The sequence below is a fragment of the Cupressus sempervirens genome, chromosome 10, assembly GCF_028749045.1.
Source record: "Cupressus sempervirens isolate cs-2001-9-10 chromosome 10, ASM2874904v1, whole genome shotgun sequence".
Classification (NCBI taxonomy): Eukaryota; Viridiplantae; Streptophyta; class Pinopsida; order Cupressales; family Cupressaceae; genus Cupressus; species Cupressus sempervirens.
Window position 1 is genome coordinate 955,957,514 of NC_143127.1, and position 22,203 is coordinate 955,979,716.

The window sequence follows — 22,203 nt, forward strand, 5'->3', positions numbered from 1 at the left end:
GGTGGAGCTGGGGACATTACAAATGGAGTCAAGGTAGTTAGAGGGGAGGTTGGAGGTGATGGCCTTGGAGAGGTAGAGATTATAGGGGAGGATGGACACAATCCAGGAGGAGAGGGATAGGTTGGTGGTGGAGGTGGCTACGTTGAGGGTGTAGATGGTGGTAGGAGGAGGATTGGAGGAGATGAAGTGAGTAAGGGGGGAAGGTGGAGGATTTGCAGGAGAGAGTGGGTTTTTATCTTAGGAGATATCATGCAATGGTGCTAGCAGATTAGATAGAGTCCTATAGATGGTTGAAATAGTTAGGTACATCTAGCACATGTATAGCAATGTACAAAGTAGGAGAGAGTGGTTGGAGCACTAGGGGTTTCCATAGGATTGGTTGCTCTCAACATAAGCCATAGGACAAGCCAAAGCCAGAAGAAAGATAGGGGATAGGTGGGAGGAGGAATGAAGTAGAGAGCTCAAGTACTAGAGGAGGACAAATGAGGTCGTTTCTAGTAGCAGCAGTAGTGCCTAGTGTAGAGTGGGACCCTTATGAGTCTCATGGCAAGGAGGCAATGGATGAGGATGAGGAGCAGTGACATGCTACTTTTTGTATAGTTTTTTGGATGTATTTTTGTGGGTATAGACCCAATATATTTGTATGGATATTTGTATTATATAAACACTAGATTTTGGACTATGATTGACTATGGTATTCTTTTAGGGATGGGTGATGTATTTTTTATTCTTTTGAGGGTATATTTTTATGAGATGAATGTGGAGAGATGTATGAGATGTATTGACATATTTTATGCAGGATGTAATGTTCTTGATATGAAATGTATGACATATAGGATGTTATTGATGCTCTGTGATGTAGAATGTGATGTTCTTGATGTGAGATGTATGATATGCATGATGTTACGAACGTGATGTGATGCAGGATGTGATGTGTTTATGCACTATGATAGTGACACTCTATGTTGTAGGATATGAGGGTTTTGATTGTATGAAGTAAAAATGGGAACTAGTTTTTTTAGGATGACGGAAATGGATAGCTATAAAATGAGCCTAACAAATTATGGTGATAAAAAATGGATAACAAAAAGTTTATGATAATGAAAATGAACATTACAATGATGATAATGGAAATGAACCTAAGTTTATGATAATGAAAATGAACATTTAAAACTATGATGATGGAAATGAACCTAATATTACGATAATGAAAAATGAACGCTTAAAACTATGATGATGGAAATGAACCTAATATTATGATAAGGTAAATGAATGTTTAAAACTATGGTGATGGAAATGAACCTAAGTTTATGATAACGTAAATGAACATTGAAATTTTGATGATGGAAATGAACCTAATTTTATGATAATGAAAAATGAATGTTTAAAATTATGATGCGGAAATGAACCTAAGTTTATGATAATGAAAAATGAACATTGAAATTGTGATGATGGAAATGAACCTAAGTTTATGATAATGTAAATGAACAATTAAAACTATGATGATGGAAATGAACCTAATATTATGATAATGAAAAATGAATTCTTTAAAACTATGAGGATGGACAACTAAAAATTTATGATAATAAAAATATGAATCTTAAAACTTATGATGATGAATAATAGACAACAAAGTTTATGATAATGAAACAAGACCTTTAAATATATGATGATGAAAATGAACCTAAAAGTGCATGATAATGAAAGAGAAGATTTTAGAAGAACCATAAAAAAAATGATGAAAATGGGAAGTAGCGTAAAACCTTATGAGGATGCAAATGATGGCGAAAAATAAAAAATAAAGATATGGTAATGTGGTGAGGGATGAGTGCGCATGATACAAAAGGTGTGTAGAATGATATAGAAAAGTATGTAGGGATAGGATTTGTTGTAAAGTTATATATATATATAAAATCTTCTGATTGGTCTAAATCTCAATTTCAATGTATGTACTAATATAAAAAAATTATAGTCTAAGTGGAAATGATCACACTATAATCTTTGATTATTAATATTTGAAAGAGACAAATAATTTATGAAAGAAATACTTATATTAATGATGATGTTTGATTTCCATGAGTTTATTGTAATTTGTAATGGAAAAATTTGATTTCCCTTGTGATTGATCAATCCTAACCATTCACTATATATATATATATATATATATATATATATATATATATATATATATATATATATATATATATATATATATATATATATATATATATATATATATATATATATATATATATATATATATATATATATATATATATATATATATATATATATATATATATATATATATATATATATATATATATATATATATATATATATATTGATGCATGGGATGTGGGTGTTGTTTCAAATGAAGGACATGATTTATGAAAAGTCAATCTCATGAATGATCACGTTGGTCAAACTGTGTATTGTAGGAACCGATAGTAAACAAACTCACGATGAATATAACACTATCGATATTAATCTATCTCAACATTATTATTATTATATGATATAATTTAGTTTACTCAACTTTATATATATATATATATATATATATATATATATATATATATATATATATATATATATATATATATATATATATATATATATATAGATATATATATATATATATATATAGATATATATATATATATATATATAGATATATATATATATATAATATGTATATGTATATATACAATTAATGAATCAATCATGTAATACTGAAATAGAGTATAGATCTATAGGCACAAAATTTATTTTCAATATCTCACATAGCTAACATTTTTAACACTCCCTCTTTAGAAAGGGAAATTGAAAAAAAAACAACTTACACAATAAGGTGTTATCATCATAGTGTTTTAAACCAAGAATTTAAAATAAAAAACACACAATGGATTTTCATGGTGTCCAGCAAAATCTAGCCCAAAGAACCATGAAGGTTATCAATGTTTCCACCAAGATCTAGCCCAAAGAACAAGGATAACCCTAACTTCAAAAATAATGGATTTTCATGGTGTCTGGCAAAATCCAGCCCAAAGAACCATGGAGGCTATCAGTGTGTCTGGTAAGATCCAGCCCAAAGAACAAAGATAACCCTAACTTGAAGCATTGTTTGAAGATAGATCAACTATAATAAATTCATCACTTTATAATAAGATCTAAACACAAGAAAGGTCATCACCTTACAAAAGAAAAGTCATCACTTTTCACAACACAAGCTTGAAAGCAAAAAAAAATTATATTCATGAATATATTAGATAATAAATGCATTTATAATAATGTCATATCAAGTTTTCCTCTGAAGTACACAATTTTCAACTTTGCAAGAAGTTTGGTAAAAATATCAGCATTCTACTTATTTGTATTGATATAACTTAATTTAATAATATCTCTGCTAACCATATCTCTTATATACTGATAAGGAGTCTCAATATGCTTTGATCAATTGTGAAAAACTGGATTTTCAGATAGTTTGATACAACTTTGATTATCACAATGAATCACTGTAGGATTTAGAGGTTTTCCAAATAACCCAAATAACAGTTTCCTTAGCCAAACTACTTCACATGGTCCTACGGAAGTAGCTACATACTTAACATCAATAAACTCAAGGCAATAACTAGCTATTTTCTGTTGAACAAAGGTATCATTGCTGACCCAAGACTGAAACAACAACCTATAGTGTTTTTATGACTAGAAGATCAACCTGCCTAATCTAAGTCAGTATACCCTTCCAAATTTATCTCAAAATTTTCATACTTTAATCCAAAGCCAATAGATCCTTATAAGTATCTTAAAAGCCATTAAATGAATCTTCTTAGGTTTACACATGAAATGACTTAGAACATTGGTAGCATAGCATATGTCTGATATGGTATTTACTGTCTGCACCCTAAAATGGTCGCCTAGACTATGGGCCCCCATTATTCAATTTAACAATTTCTTGAATCAATGGTTTGCAATATTTTATTAAATCAATTACTTTGATCAAATTTGATTATTTCATTTCTAAGGTTGATCATTTTATCCTAAGTCTAATTTAATTAAAAGAAAATCTCCCTTTTAATTAAATTAAATAAGTCCCATTCAATTAAAATAAAACCTCTCTTTTATATAAATTCATCCACATTTAATTAATTAAGAGAAAAAACCCTCTTTTAATTTAATTAAATATTTCCTATTCAATTAAAAGAACTTACTCCCTTTTAATTAAATAAAATTTCCACTTAAATATTTATTTGTGATGAAAATGGAAATTGAATAAATAAAAATTAAACCCACTTGAAAAAGGAAATAAAATAAATAATTAATTAAATAAATCTTTTTTTAAAAAAAAATTCTCTACACTTAAATGCACATATCTCTAAGTGGGAGTCCTCTTTTTCCTCTTTCCACTTTCTTCTCAAACACTCATCTTTTCTTATTGGCAGAATTTTGTCTCACATGGATCAAACTCTATTATCCCATATTGGTTGTGAGAAGCCTCTCACCTCCATATTTTCCTTTATAAGGGAGAACCCTCTTCTCATTTTGCACATCCATGATTATGCTATTGTTATACTACAGGTTTAGAAAGCAATTTTGGAGGAGTTTGAGCATTAAAACTTTTTGTGGAGAACTTCTATCTTCTTGTCTTATTATCTCTTGCATCCATGGCTTCCATCATGAGGTTTCATCCTTGCATTCTCATATTATCTTAGAGTTATATTTATTTTCATAGATCAATATTGCATTGTTATTTCCTTTCATAGATTAGATTTCCTTTCTTGCATTGCTTTGCATTTTTATCATTTAGATTAGTTTGCATCTTCATTTGCATTTATCTTTTTATCCTTGAATCTCTTATTTCATGGTGTACTTGCATGGGCACAAATTAGGTCAAACTGAGGGCCTCCATTACAAACCCTTGCACTCCATGAATAGAGAGTTATGTGTTGCCATTTGAGACCTCATTCTTGAGAAATCTTGGATATAATGATTTATAGAAGTGTGTCCATGTTTTAGGCATACATTTTTGGTGCAAACTGTGGAGGTACCCACCTTTACTTGTTGGTTTTGGACTTTTTAGATCGAACCCCCTTGTACGGATTTGTTTGGAGACAAAAAACCCTAGATTTGAAAGATTTGATCATATCTCCCAAATGGCTATGTATTTTGATCTGAATTGTTTTTTTCAAGGTGGAGACATATCAAAAAAGCTTCAATCAAATTTTTAGATTTTTCTAAGATATTTGTGATTTTTTAGATTTTTTTCTTGATTTTTCATGAAAAATCATTTTTGGGAGAAAATTAGGACCTTTTTTGGAAAAAAAATTTATTTTTAGAAAGGTCTCCAAATTATAAATAGAGTTTTTTTTTTTTGTATTTTGATTTTAGGGATCATACTAGGGCTCAATAATTTGATTTGCAAAACCTGATCTATTTTGACAAAATGGCTCCCTAGGGCACAAATTAAAAGATCTTTTCAAAATTATGACATTTTTGGAAATATCTCTAATTTTGGATAGGGGTCACTTTTCTGAATTTATGGTTTTGGATATGAATTCATATCATATAGGTTCAATCTTGTTGACAAGGTGAAAAATCATGATTAAATTACACTTTATTTGCACAAATTTCAATGCATGATATGAGTTGTCATTTTTCATGGAATAAAATAGTTCAATATTTTCATGTGAATTCTCATTTTTTTTGTGATTTCATGCATTTGATTGAATTTTGTGAAGGTAAGTTGGAGGTCTAAAGAGCAAAAAGGTGGAAATAATTGGAAAACGCGAAATCTAGGTACACACATTCCAAACCTTCTCATTTGAATTATAAAAAGTGATCATTTGTTCTTTTTCATTGTAAAATAATTTTCTTTCTCTCAAATAGTTTGGTGTGTCTTCCCAACATTGAAAAAAGGGATTAAAATGAATCATTCACATTTGGATTTGAGTTTAAAATTAAAAACCCCTTTTGTCTTTTAATCCCCAAGATTGTCTTATTGATATTTTCTTCTTGCATCCTTGTTAAGGAGTTTGAGGGGAACCTAAATAAGGAATCTTGATTTTTATTTTTTAGGGGGGCTACCTAGAGAAGTGATCACTCTAGGGGATGACCTCAACTCACGTGTTCTAGCAGAGTATAAATAGCATGACTTGAATCTAAAGACAAGTCTCTTGGAAGTAGCAACATTGTCAATCTTGGCTAAGCCCCAAAGAACTTTATACATTTTGGAAGTGAAGGTGGATATTCAGTTACCATTTCCTCCCAGCTATTTGGTAGTATTCTCTTTCATTTGCAGATTTGGGCCTCACATACCTTGTGTATATCAAGGACATCCCCTAATTGAGCTTGTGCATACTTATAGAAACCTGAATAGGTTGTTGGTGTGTTTGATGTGCTTGAATTTTTAGAACCTTCCCCACATTGAAGAAAAGGGACACATCCACCAAATTGAGCCTTAAGGATTCTTTCCTTTTATATGCTTTTAAAACCACTATGGGATTCAAACCCTGTTCTACCAAACCTCAGTTAAGTCTAGCTAGTTATGAGTTCTCTTGTGCCATTAAAAAGTATCTAGACTTACCTACCAAACCTCAATCAAGTCTAGATGATTATGAGTTCTCCTCTACCATTAGAAAGTATCTAGACTTACCTACTAGTTTCTCTTTTTCAAGGTCTACATCTTCTACTCCAAGACATCAATTGTCTTCATCTTATAGATCCAAAGACCTCTTGAGAGAGAAAGTGAGTAATAAATCCTTTAATAATATGCCAATATTTCATGATGGACCTATCTTTGACTGAGATGAGAATGAAAAAAATGGTTCTAGACATACTTTTGAGAGAACTTTTACTCCTTTGGGATATTTATATGACATGGTGCTTGAGACCTTAGTTGCAAAAAAGATCATTACTTTACCATACAAATTTTCTACACCTTATGAACCTAAGGTAAAACCTTATTGGTGGAGAGATGATCATTATTGTGGCTACCATACATGCAAAGTTCATAAAACTGAAGATTGTATTGCATTTAAACATATAATTCAAGATCTTATTGATGATGAAATCATTGATGTTGAAATTCCTAAAGACCTATGCAATGAAGATGGTTCTCTTGATCAAGATTATGTTGATGAACCTATGTCTAGTGATGATTTCCTTGATGCCTTCATTTCTTCCAATACTTATGCATCTCCCAAAGCTTCAAATTTATCCAACATTCTTCCATCAAACAATGGTCCTAATTCTTATCATGCAGTTCCCTATAGAGAAACCCAAGCTAATCTACACTTGGATGGAAACCCTTTTCATGCTTCTAAGACTAAACATTCTCAACCCTCATGTGATGCTATGTCTACTATGCCCAATTCAGATAGTCCTTCATTACCCCTTCAAGATCCTGTCATGTAAACCTCATATACTACCTTGTCCTTAGAGGTGGATCCATGTCAAGAGGACTCTCAAAAAGATAAAAATAAAATGTCAAGAAAGATCAAGATGTCACCCCTTCATATCCTATGCCTTATCCACCTCCTAAGTATGATGAAGACACTACTTCCACTATTTCCCTTGAGCTTATTGAAAATTGTGAAAAAAGTTCTATGCCTATTATATCCAAAGAAGCTTGTCAAGATCAAAGTCTTCTATCTTCTTGTTGTACTTCTCCATATTCACTTCAAAACCATGCTCAAGCTTCAAATGCTCCTATTAAAGTTGTTTCTCCTATTAAAGATACTCATGATTCTATTGATGGCCTTGGTCAAATTTCTCATTCTAAAGATGCTAATATCCCTATTCACTATCCCTTTGCATCTCCTAAATCTAGCATTGGTCCTTATCCATCAAAGCTAAAGCCTTCAAGCTTTCCATCTATTTTGGGACCATATGTTCCTCCATATCCTACTTTCACTCCTATCTCATCTCCCAACTCTCCTATCATACCTCAAGATCAACAAAGATAATCTATATTCATTCATCTATCCATATGAATTAGTCATATAATCTATATTCATCCAAAAATTCCAAGTCTTTTGGAAGCATTTTGGATGATCAATTTAAAAACAAACATAATAATCCATTGAAAAATGAATATCACTATGTCCCATCTAATCAACATGTGAATGAAAAGAAAGAACAATTATTCAAGAGACCACAAAGGTCTACTACCCAAAGAGCTAAATAAAAACAAATATGGGTTCTTAAATCTATCATTGAATAAATGCATTCTAAAGCATCCAAAGGAAAAGAAATATCTAAAGCTGTATGGTTTCCCAAGTCTCTTGTGAAAGACTTGAATATTGAAAATATTTCAAATTTGGCATTCAAGCTTCCAAAGGCTTCTACTCCATCCGCTTCCAAAATCCTTCCTAAGAAGCTTCCAAAGATTTCCACTCCATCTCCTTCCAAAATTCTCTTAGTTCCTCATACGTCTAAACCTCAAACTATTTCCTCCATGATTACTCCATCATTTCACAACCCTTCAAGTTGTGTGTCTATGTTGATCTTGCCTACTTTCTCACCTACCCATATGCAATATTTTCAAGCCTACACTTACTTGCTATCCATATTCCTTCTATCTTTCCAAAGCATAAAACCTTGTCCTCTATATACATTATCTACCATCTCCTTTCCATCACCCTATTAGCATCTTTGAGCATACCTTTCTATGGTCTTGGCTTATCATGACTCATCTTTCCTATAGGAGCACTACTTAAATTGAAATAACTTGAGCTCTTTCTAAAAATTCAAAAAAGAAAAAAAAATGTAAAAATTTGAAAAAAAAAAGAACAAAAAAAAATGAAAATTTGAAAATGTGCCTTGGTGAAAACCTGGTAATCAGGCACCTTGGTAGCAAAAGCAAAGAGAAATAAATTCATCCTATGGTGAAAACCACTCCCTTGTGGTGCCTTGGACAAGTACCATGATGAAAACCTAAAAATCAGGCATCATGCGTAGTTCTTCTACATCTTTCATCCATTTTGTCTTCTCTCTTTGATCTTTACAATGTTGACCTATACACAAACATTTAGCTATCTTGTGAGCTATCTTATGATGATCTCATTTTCATTCCTTTCATGTTTAGCCTTCATATCTATTTTCCTCCATTCATTCTAGTCTTTCATTATTCTTTTCCCATTTACCCCTTTAGTCTTGATCTAAGAAAAAAGAGTAAAATATGATGCTATGAAGCCTCTTGAGATGTCTACTCCTTTGGATTTCATCTTTCCCACTTTTACATTATGCTTTTGTGAATTATCCTATGCTAGCCTTATATTTCTTGTCCAATTGTGCTTTACATGACAATTTTTCCCTTGCTTGGGTACTCTTGAGTAAGTCCTTGAAGATAACTTTCACTTGCTTCATACATGCCTTTCTTATCCATCATATCCACCATCTTGTTGCTCCATCATGACCTCCACCTTGCTAGACATTGGGACTACACAATGTGATCTTGCTTGAGAGTTTGGTCCTTTTATCTATCTGGGGGCATTGTATATCTTTGTATATATTTATTGATCCTAAAAAATACAAAAATGATATATTTCAAAAATCCAAAAAATGATATATTGTGAAAATTATAAAAATTGAAAAAAATCCTGAAATTTTTTTCAAAAAATCCAAGTGGTGAAAACCTGGAAATGGGCACTACTTGAAGCCTTTGCACCCATGTTTCTTACTGGGCATCCTTGACAATTAACCTTTCCCCATCATGCCTTGTCCTTTTTGCCTTAGTTTGGGATTGGTCTTTGTCTAGGGGGCATTACTATGTTAGCTTTGGTCTCTTCGTTGCATTAGTCTTTAGGACACCTCATAATTGGTGTTTTTCAACACCATCCCAATTGTATTTTTCAATACAACCCCTGACATCGAGTATTTTTCAACACTTATTGGTTTGGTCTTACCCAATTTTATCATGTGATCTTCTTTGCTTGCAAGCATTTGATCCTTATCCTTAGAACTCAGTATCAATTAACACACTTAAATTCTAAATGCAACACTTAATGCTTGACTTATGTCATGATCTTTTCTTTGTGTGCTACCTGTTATTGATTTTGGTTGAGTGTCCTTGTCTAATAAGTCTCTCCAGGATGCATAGCTAGAGGACTTGGGGCATGGGGTATATTTTTATTTGTTTGCTGCTTATGTGTGTGGTCTTGAAACTCTAGAGTGTCTCTTGTTGTCCCCTTGAAATGCTTACGAGATTTTAGGCATCATCCTTGATTGCTTTTGCACGATCGTTCTTATGGTCATCCTCACATCTATGCCTTGATGCGGGCATAATTTTGCTACATTAAATTGGGTAAGCTAACATCGAAGTCATCTTGACCTTTATGTTTTTGATGCTTATGTTAGAATCTTTCCACATTTCGATCTGATATAAATCATATTCATATTTTCATGGTTACACTTGTGACTAGTGATGATTGTGTGATTTTTTAATGTCAATTAATAATGGCCCAATGATGAAAATAAGTTCTTTTACATTCTCTAATTAATGATGAACACAAAATTCTATGTTACAGTTGCTCTTTTGCAAGTACACCATTGCATTTTCATGTAGCTTGCATTATTAGACTTCATGTTAGTTTGTATTTTTAGGCTGCATTATGAGTTTGAGAGGATTTTCCCTTCATCTTTATTATGGACTTTTAATCAACTATGGTCATGTTTTGATCTTCATTTCCTTATCTTCTTTCATGATCTCAATCAAAATTTCTATTTTAAATAGTTGATTGATTTTGGAGCATTTTATTTCTTATGAAAAAAATTATTTTATTCTTTCTATTTCTTTCCATATCTTCCATTTTCTTTTACCCCACTTCTTTTCTTCTAATTCAACTTTGGGGCATCATATTTCATGCTTGATGATCTATCTTGGTTCTATGATTCTTATCTCTTTCATCTTACATCACGAACTTTATCTTTTGTTCAATTTGATTAAATTTATCAATTTTTTGTTTCTCCTCTATTTTATTTCGATTTCGATATATTAACTTCAATCCTTGATTTAGTTTTATCAATTTTATTCTTGACTTTTTCAAAGTCAAAATTTATTTGTATTCTTTGTCCTGATGTGTTCCCGAATCAACCACACATTTGGGTTGTTTTGTGATCCCAAATTGACCTCACACTTCAATTTCTTTCTTTGACTACATGTGTTCCCGAATCGATCACACATTAGTCAAACAGGGGCAAACGTATGCACCCTAAAATAGTCACCTAGACTATGGGCCCCCATTATTCAATTTATCAATTTATCAATTTCCTAAATCAATAGTGTGCAATATTTTATTAAATCAACTTAAATAAATTACCTTGATCAAATTCAATTATTTCATTTATAAGGTTGATCATTTTATCCTAAGTCTTATTTAATTAAAAGAAAATCTTCATTTTAATTAAATTAAATAAGTCCCCATTTAATTAAAAGAAAACCTCTCTTCTAATTAAATTCATCCACGTTTAATTAATTATGAGAAAATCGCTCTTTTAATTTAATTAAATATTTCTTATTTAATTAAAAGAACTTGCTCCCTTCTAATTAAATAAAATTTCCACTAAAATATCTCTTTGTGATTAAAAAGGAAATTGAATAAATAAAAATTAAACCCACTTGAAAAAAGAAATAAAATAAATAAATAATTAAATAAATCTTTTTTTTTATTTTCTCTACACTTAAATGCACATATCTCTAAGTGGGATTCCTCTTTTTCCTCTATCCACTTTCTTCTCAAATGCTCCTCCTTTCTCATTGGTGGAATTCTGTCTCACATGGATCAAACTCTATTATCCCATATTGGTTGTGGGAAGCCTCTGACCTCCATATTTTCATTTACAAGGGAGAGCCCTCTCCTCATTTTGGACATCCACGATTATGCTATTATTATGGTATAGGTTTAGAAAGTGATTTTGGAGAAGGAGTTTCAGCATTAAAGCTTTTTGTGGAGAACTTCTATCTTCTTGTCTTATTCTCTCTTACATCCATGGCTTCCATCATGAGGTTTCATCCTTGCATTTTCATATTATCTTAGAGTCATATTTATTTTCATATATTAATATTGCATTGGTATTTCCTTTCATAGATTAGATTTCATTTCTTGCATTTCTTTGCATTGTTATCATTTAGATTAGTTTGCATCTTCATTTGCATTCATATTTTTATCCTTGAATCTCTTGTTTCATGGTTTACTTGCATAGGCACACACTAGGTCAAACTGAGGCCTTCCATTACAAACCCTTGTACTCCATGAATAAAGAGCTATGAGTTGCCATTTGAGACTTCATTCTTGAGAAATCTTGGATATAATTACTCATAGAAGTGTGCCCACATTTTAGGCATACATTTACAAGATACATAAAAGATCCAATTATCTATCTAAAAAGAGTAGGATCAATATCCTTATATTTTAATGCTTCTTCTTATAACTTGTGCAAGATTATTTCCATGAAAGTAGATAAGGGCTTACTATCCATCATTCCAAATCTAGTCAAAATATCTTGAGTGTACTTTCCTTGATGTAAGAAGATGTAGTCCTTCTTCTGATTAACTTCTAATCCAAAGAAGTAGTGTAGAAACCTTAGATCTTTCATCTCAAATTTGGCTATTAGATCTTGTTTTCATTTTTCAATTAATTTATCATCTCTTGTTATTAGCAAATCATCAACGTATAGAACAAGTCTTAACATCTCATCATTTTAGGTTTTTAAGTATATGTTTGAGTCGGCTTCATTCTTTGAGTATCCAAATTTGGATAGATATTTGTCTATTCTTTCATACCAAGCTCGAGGGGCTTGTTCGAGACCATAGAGTGCATTCTTGAGTTTACATACATACAACTTTTTATCTTTCACAATGAACCCTTCAGGTTGTTCTATGTAGACTTCTTCATTAAGGACCCCATTTAGGAATGTAGTTTTTACATCCATCTGATGAATCTTCCATCCTTTAGATGTTGCAATTGCAATGATCATTCTTACAGAAGTGTAATGGGCTATCAGTGCAAAAGTTTCTTCATAGTCAATGCCAACTTTTTGGGAGAACCCTCAAGCAACAAATCTAGCTTTGTGCTTTTCAATGCTTCCATATCAAAGCTATTAATGAAAGTTCTTAATCTTCTATTTTTTTTCCAATACACGATAATTGTTTCTTCATTTTAGAAATTTTCTTGAAATAAGATTCAATAGAATCTCCTTTTTCCATTTTAGTATTCAGTAATTGAGATTTTAAGGTGACTAGTCTACTTGAGTTATTTATCTCAAATGTATTTTCTATGATCTTGAATACCTCATATGCACTTTCGATATCTAATATAAAAGGAAGAATGTGATCCTTTATAGAATCGACAATGATTTTCCTTGATTTATTGTTTCATCTTTTCCAAGTGAGTCTTTCTGATTCATTTTGAGGTATTGGAATATCTTCTTCAATGTAGGTTTCTAGCTCTAGTTCTTCCATAATTGTAATAATATGAGTTTTCTAAGAGAAAAATTTTGATGCTCCTTCAAGTATATCTTTCACTCTGACATTGTTTGTCATTATTTCTTTCCTTAATTGAATTGAAATTTGAGATTTCTCTACCGACTAGGCTCTGATACCATGTGTGTGTGTGTCTATATATATATATATATATATATATATATATATATATATATATATATATATATATATATATATATATATATATATATATATATATATATATATATATATATATATATATATATATATATATATATATCTTCTAATTGGTGTAAATCTCAATTTCAATGTATGTAGTAATATAAAAAAATTATATTCTAAGTGGAAATGGTCACACTACAATCTCTGACTATTAATATTTGAAAGAGACAAATAATTTATGAAAGAAATGTTTATATTAACGATGATGTCTAATTTCCAATGAGTTTATTGTAATCTGTGATGGAAGAATCTGATTTCCCTTATGATTGATTGATCCTAACCATTCACAGATTATAATATACATTGATGCACAAGATGTGGGCATCATTTCAAATGAAGGACATGACTTATGAAAATTCAGTCCCCTGAATGATCATGTCAGTCAGATTTTGTATTGCAAGAAGTGACAGTAAACAAACTCATGATGAATATAACATTATTGATAATAATCTATTTCAACATAATTATTATTACATGATATAATTTAGTTTGCTCAACTTAATTTATATATATGTATAATATTATATATGTGTGTGTGTATAATAATAATGATAATATATATTTATATATAATATTATATGTATATGTATATATGATTCACCTCTAAATAGGTGTATAATAATCATGCCCAAGGTCATACTTAGGAATAGTATATTCAATCTAAGGACTATTTCCCCCATCATTAGGTGCATTTAATTTTTCAACCTAGGGACATATACTTGAAATGGTTGGCACGACATGTGCACTAGGTTTCTTAATGAGTCATTATGATTATATTGTAGCAAAGTAAAATGCAAGGAAAGAACCTACACTAGTGCTATAGGAAACTAACACACTTAACTATTCACTAAAATGAATGCAAGAAATATAATTAAATACTAACTTATATTCCAACTCAATTCATCTACTATAACTATTCTTATAAATGCTTCAGGAACACTCACAGAGTATGATGCTATAGGAAGGAACTTATAACTTCTACCTACAATACTAAAAATAGTGAAAACAAATATATACTACTCTAATCTAATCCACCTCCCAGGTGGGCCCCCTTGGTTGGCTTCTGCTAATCTACTAATACTGAATGTAAACCAAGAGCTATTTCATTATGTTCCAAAAATTCCTTACATGAGAACAATACATAAAACTCTAAAAACAACTCACTGTAAGAGTCAACATTTCTTTTCATAAAATTTCTTCTAACCTCCTAAGACTATTGATCTAATCCCTATAAATAGAGGATTGACACTTATTCTAAAATAGGAAAGAAAACAAACTAACTACAAATCTGTCAGAGAAAAAGAAGGAAAGATAATAGTTTACGGTACCAGTAATAAAGTCTTGACAACTGATTTGACACAATAGTAAATGTAGAGAAAATATAGCAATTCTTCATAGCTCCTCCTTGGTAGCGGTCATGTCTCTTGGTACAGTTATGACTTCTTCCACTATAGATGAGCCTTAATGTTTTCTCATTAAATTTCATTGGCCATCTTCAACATTCCCCCTTGAATGCATTTGACCATCCTCAACTTCCTTTGCTAACAAGTTAGTTATTATGCAGAGATATTTGCAAATAAGCATAATCAAATTAAATCCAAATATTAGAACACACATTCTAATGGTTATATGAAATATTGTGTTATACATATAGTATTGGCAAAATATGACATACTATCTACCTATAATTTAATGGTTCTATTCTAGACTTTAATCATTAGTTCAGGTAAACATAAGTTCACAAATGTCTTGGCGGTATTAAAATAGAGTATTAAAATTATCATAAAATAGAGGGAATAATTAGCCTCATCATTTGCCCCCTTGTAAACTGATGCTTTTCCTCAAGCATGGCATTTCCTATTTAGTGATCTAAATTCTCCAACTTCAGTCCTTTCTCTCCTACTACTTTTGAAGGTGTAGTAGAATCCTTGTGTTCTCTCTGAAACTTTCCTTCTATTGTCCTCTTCCAACTTATTAAGTCTATTAGCATTAATATCATACAAGGGCCGCATCAGCATTAGAGGTTGCATTGTGAGTGAGCACCACAGTTCTGACCTAGCTTGTTTCCCCAACTATATATACTTTAGAAATTAGTGAAGGGTGGCCTCTAAATTGATAGGATTGTGTGGCTTTGATCTTTTGAGTGTCTCAAGTAATCTACCCCACCTACTTTTAACACTAGCCATGGCTCTCTAAAAGATAAAGTAAGGTTGGTTATCATATTCTACATAGACCTTGGTTCTAGCAGTGAAGATTATGTCCCTTATCTCCTTGTGCTTATCCCCATAAGTCAATCTAAACCAATCCCTAAGAATTTCCTCTGGTTTACTGCTCTCAACTCTCGATAACAGGGGCTCTATTCTTTCCTCATCTCTATAATTATTCAATTGTCTATCATAATTAGCTTCATTATACATCCAAGACATCAAAGCCCTTAGATGTGTATCCCCTATGTAGAGTAAATGATTTCATTGGGTTTCTTCTAGGATGATAAAATTGTGCACATATAACTCACAGAGCAAGTTTTGCTGCTAGGATGGTAGAGTTTGGTATAAACCATAGAATTCATGGTCTGATTTGAATTTTGCATATATGTTCTTGAGGGTTAGCATAAGTTGGATTAAAATAAATTGTTCCTTTAAACACATAGCATAAATCTAAGGTGTTGGTCTAGAAGCAAGTGATTGATCAGCCAATTTGAGGGCATGATCCATCCTTTGTCTTTGGTTTGCCAATTGCTCTTTCAAATGTATAATTTCTGCACCTTGGGACACTGTGACTTTCTTCATCTTCTTCCTCTCCTCTTCCCATTGGGCTGTAACAAGAATATTTTTTTCATACAACCAAAAAGGAAGTTTTGTAGGGTAATGGAACCATTTTCCTCTTCACAGTTATTTTTCTTTTTCCTCTATTCCCTCCACAACTACTCTAAGAAATATATAAGCCATGTTGGCTTGTAGGGAACTAGGTCACTTTTTGAATAATCTAACTCATGCATTATAGGAACTGTTTCATCTTTACAGCTTGGAGTACCTTGTTGGCATATTGGGGAATCATTTTGATTTTCATTTACTTCAACCTTACATTCCTCATTAGGGTTTTTAGGAGTGTTTGAAATTTTAGGGTGAGGAGGAGAGTCATCTAGAACAATTTGTATTGGGGATTCTTTAGTGGATGGTTTAAATGAACTAGACTGAGCTTCTACTAACACTTTAGAAGTTTTTCCCCTCGTTCTAGGACTTCTTCTCATAGGGGTCTCCTCAGGTATCACAACCTTCTTCCTACTACTTAATTTTAGTGTCTTTACTACAGAGTGACTACTGTAGGACCTATCTTAGTTTTCTTTTTCTTTGCGACTGCAAAGTTTGATTTTTCTACTATAGGAGCGAAGGTCTCTTCTTGTAATTTATGTTTTCTCTTTGCTTGGACAAAGGTATGTATTTTAATCTCTTGAATAGGTAAGGGAACATTTTCTTGCACATTCTCTTACACATTGCCAGCTTCAGTATCTTGAGTGCTTTTCCCAGTAGGTTCATTAATGGGAGCCACATTTTCTTCATTGGGCTATTTATTAACGATAGCATGGGGTTGTAGGGTTTTAACTTGGAAAAATTCTACCCATGACATGGGAGAGGCATCCCTAAGTGATCTCTCTATGAGCAATTTGATTAGGGAATGATGGGGTACAAAGTTGTCCTTTCCCTTTTGGGTTTCTTTAGCACTAATACATAACATGTTATACAAGAAATTGGGAACATTTACTAGATAATTGTGCCTTATGTAATTGAGTATTTTAAAATGATGTGCATGCAAATATGAAAATCTTCCTTCACAGGTGAGGTACATAATAATGTGCATAACCAGCTTGTTGTATGGCGGCAGAAGAGATGTCCTTTTACAACCCTTCTTGGTTATATCTAGTTGAGGATCAGTTGGCATGATAAACTAAGCTTTGGCTGATCTTGCATCATGTGTATTAGGGTAATATTCTTCTACTATTGATAACCCAATTAATTCTTCTATTCGCTCTTCTGTAGCAACAACCATCAATCCCCATATAGTAGCTTCTCCCTTATTAAATGTTCTTGTAAATTTTATGGATGCTTCTTCATCAAGTAGTGTTACACTTAAGAAATACCCTAACTAGCCACACACAATAAATCTTCTCACTGCCTCTACATCTTAGAGTAAAACAATATGCTCCATTGGTTCTCGTTGCTACAATTGTCCACCCATTTTTGCTTGATAATTTCACTCTGTGTTCTGCTTGCACTAGTTTCCTCTTCCCTCCTATGAATTCAAGCTTTCTTTTATTTTATTTTTATAGACCCATTTTCACATTTCACACTCTTTTAGCTAATTAATGCCATAACAATTCATCATGAGTAGTACTAATGTAGTTTAATAAGAGTAAATCATAGATATGTGAAAATTGTCTAAGAATTGAATTTGGATCACTTGAAAATTAAATTTGGGTTATATCATAGCTTGATAGTAAGGAATCATTCAAGAATAAGGGTACGACACCTAGATACTTGCGTACTTATAGCAATTGAGTTTTAATCAATACAAGGGAGTATAAAGATTTAAAAAATCTTAATGAATAAATAGGAATTACTAACCTTCCCTGCCCCCTATGAAACATGGACATGTCTCCACAATTTTCATACTTAACATGGGGTATGAGATTGGCATAATGTTGCAATAATATAAATAATGTAGTACTAGATATAAGTGACAAAATTTATGTACTATAAATGAATAAAGATTTGAAAAGCTTATACCTATTAGTTGATCATTGCACATATTAAAAGGTGGTGGAAAATACATCAGCAGTGACAGCATACATTAGCAAACTGGTGGTGTTTATTGAAAGCATTGTAAAATGATGACATGGAAGGTGGGTAGGTGGTAGGTAAAGAAATGAGATGAGCTGGAAAAGAAGAAATTAGAAAGTGAATGGAGAATTTTTGAACTTCATGTGGACATAAAGTTTTTATTATGGGCATGCATGAAGAAATTAGTATTGAAGAGCTATAGGCAGGAGGTCAGAACCTTCTACTACATGAAGGGTTACCTGTTGTTTATTTGAAGTTGGCCATTGAAATTGCTGCAGGAAGTCCTCTTTTATTTGGGGTCGTTTATATAACTTGAGTCTATGGCCATTGACTAAGAACTTAAAAGAAATTGGATCAATGGTAGTTAACTGTGTAATGTCCCCTTTTAGGACATTTTCTGATTTGCTTCTTCCTTCCAATAGGTTTTCATGATAATTCTTATCTGATGATTTTCCTCCATAGTTTATTTTATATATATATATATATATATATATATATATATATATATATATATATATATATATATATATATATATATATATATATATATATATATATATATATATATATATAAGGGTCACATCCTTTCATTAATAATTAATAATGATATAATTATATTAATTAATAAGGTTAGTTATATTAATGTCATAAAGTATATTAACAATTATATTATTAATATATCAAGTATATATTATATAATACATTTATTAATATAGCATTTGTATATTAAAATGTATCAATATATAAGTCTAATAACATATATTATTAATATAAATCAAATATCAGTAATATATACATTATATATATATATATATATATATATATATAGTGATATCGTTATCAATCATGTTAGTATTATAAATATTATTAATCATAGTATTGATATATATATATTATTTATATTCAATAATATATTATTTTAAATGTGTATATATATGTATGATAATATATAATAATTTATATTTTTAATTTATATACTTTATTAATCATTTTAATATTATAAACTTTATATATTGGACCTATTTATTATTTAATTATACATGTCCAAAAATGGGGATATCACAGTCCTCCCCCCTCGAATTTGCTTGCCCTCAAGCAATATCTTTCATACACAATCTTATCATTTACACAAAATATATTTGCATTCAAAAGACCAAAAAGATTTATGAAATATACATTGAATGAAAACATGAAGCATACATGATGTAGACAGATCATGAAAACATAGAGTAGACATGATGCAGATAGATGAAGACACGAAGCAAACATGATGCAAACACATAAGACACACATTATGCATTTCCTTAATTGTGAACCTGCAACCAAAAAATCATTAGTACACATTATATATATAAATCAATCTCCTGACAGGGTGTTTATAGTGTTAATCTATTTTTTAACTCATCATTTTCTAAATATGGGAGGAGGAACCATAATAGGGTGCCATGTTACCCAACCAGTGGGCCTCACCATTCGCCCTCATTATCATTACCTCTCTCCGATCATTATTTCCAAGAAGGTGCCCTTGTATGATGTACCCTGGGATATCCCGTCACCATAGGCCTTACCTGGTACCCGTAGGCTTTATTTGGTACCCCGAGTGATGTCACCCAGCCCATTCCACCATAGGCCTTATCTCAACTTGGAGAATCATGATCTTAAGGTGATTCTATCAACTATTTTCCAATAAGAAGTCTTTTAAAGCATAATCTTTGAAATATCATATAGTTAATCTTATCATTCAATTATAGGAGGAGAAACCATAATGGGATGCCCTGTTACCCAATTAGTGGGCCTCACAGTTCACCCTCATTATCGTTACCTCTCTCTGATCATCATTCCCAAGATGGTGCCTTTGTATGATGTACCCTGGGATATCTCATCACCATAGGCCTTACCCGGTACCCGTAGGCTTTATCTGGTGCCCCGAGTGATGTCACCCAGCCCATTCCACCACAGGCCTTATCTCATCTTGAAGAATTATGATCTTATTAGATTTAAGTTTTATTCAATTACTACCTTAACACATTCCCTTTATTCAATTGTTATCCCAATATCTTCCCTTAGAATCTTTACACATGATCACTGTATGGATTCAATATATATGACTAACAATTGAGATCGACCAAATTATTTAGATTATGTTGTGAGTCTTTCTTTTCTTTTCTTTTCTTCAATAATTTACAAGTGTCATTTATAATTCTATCTCTAATAAGACATTCTTTCGATCACACATTGAATAATGATAATTTTGACAATAGTCATATATAATTATTTGCAATACACAAATCTTACTCTTATGTGATGTATGCAATACCTCTATTTCTAATATTTAAACAATTAAATAGAAGCTTATAATTTTTTATGATACTTCTATATCCTTAATATTCACTTTATTCATAATCACATTAAACATTATTTACATTTTTTATTTTTATTTTTTAAAAAAAATAGCTTACCTTAGTAGGTGGGTTCATGTTGTATCCATGGCCTACTTTACTTACCTTTTTTACCTGTCATGCTTAGTGGTACTCATGTCCTACTTTGGTGAAGTTTATGTATATTGATTATGGAAGTAACTCGCATATAATTATCTTCGATCATCAATGATGTCATCATTTATGTTTCAAACTATGTGATGGCCCATAGCAATATTTCCATTTCCTCTCTCCTCGGGGTACATATCTAGATACGACTTTGCCCAAAACTTGAAACTTTTCATCCCGGGTCGCGTCCAATAGGTGCCCAAGAAGATGGCACTCCAAAGCGCTAAAGAGAGCAGGATGGTAATCTGACTTATAGCTATCAGGCCTATGCTCCAAATTAGGGTCCCTCCACAGCCTCGTCATAGAATTATTACCACCTACTTCACCCTCACACAACTCCCACAAGCCAAGCATTTCACAGGAGCTCTCTCACAAAAATGAACCATGTTTACGAGAACAGTCTTTTTTGTCGTGACTCCTCCTCAACAACCTCCTTACACGAAAGATAATCCTCTTCAATTTGAGTTACATTAATGATAATCCTTCTCTCGAGTCACAATTTTAATTCTTATTCAACTCCCTCAACAATTGTCGAATCCTTTCTAGGGTGTCTTTCTTCTTGACTTAGGTGATTCTTAATTATGTATGTCATTTCATCTACCCTACTCTCCTCAGATCTTATATCCTCTGATACCCATTAAAAAAATTTGAAGGCAAATTGAGAACGACAAGAGGTACAAGATTGTAACTGGTTCATCAATTTGATAGAGCATCCCTTAAAATAAGGGAGTGTAGAAAGTTTCACCAAGTAATAAGAAATATTTCACACACTCGAGATGTCAAAAATAATTACTACACCATCTATTAGATACCTCCATTAAAGGAATAGAAGAATAAATTTATCTATCTTCTTGGTTGGCCTTTCTATCGGTTCAAATGGAGATGGTCCTCCAAAAACTTTGAGTTAACAACTGTATTATCCAAATTAGAGTTCCCCTCTCTATATGTATATTGGAGAGTAGCTTGATGTCCTTGCAAGGCTGCCTTTCCTTTCCATCAGACATTGTTTGATTGACTTGTGAATCACTTCTTCCTTCACGGTTGCTTCTTCAAGAAAGAAAATCACTATCATTAGGATAATCTACATTGTTTTCAACATAGTCATCATCCACATACTTTTCAACATAATGAT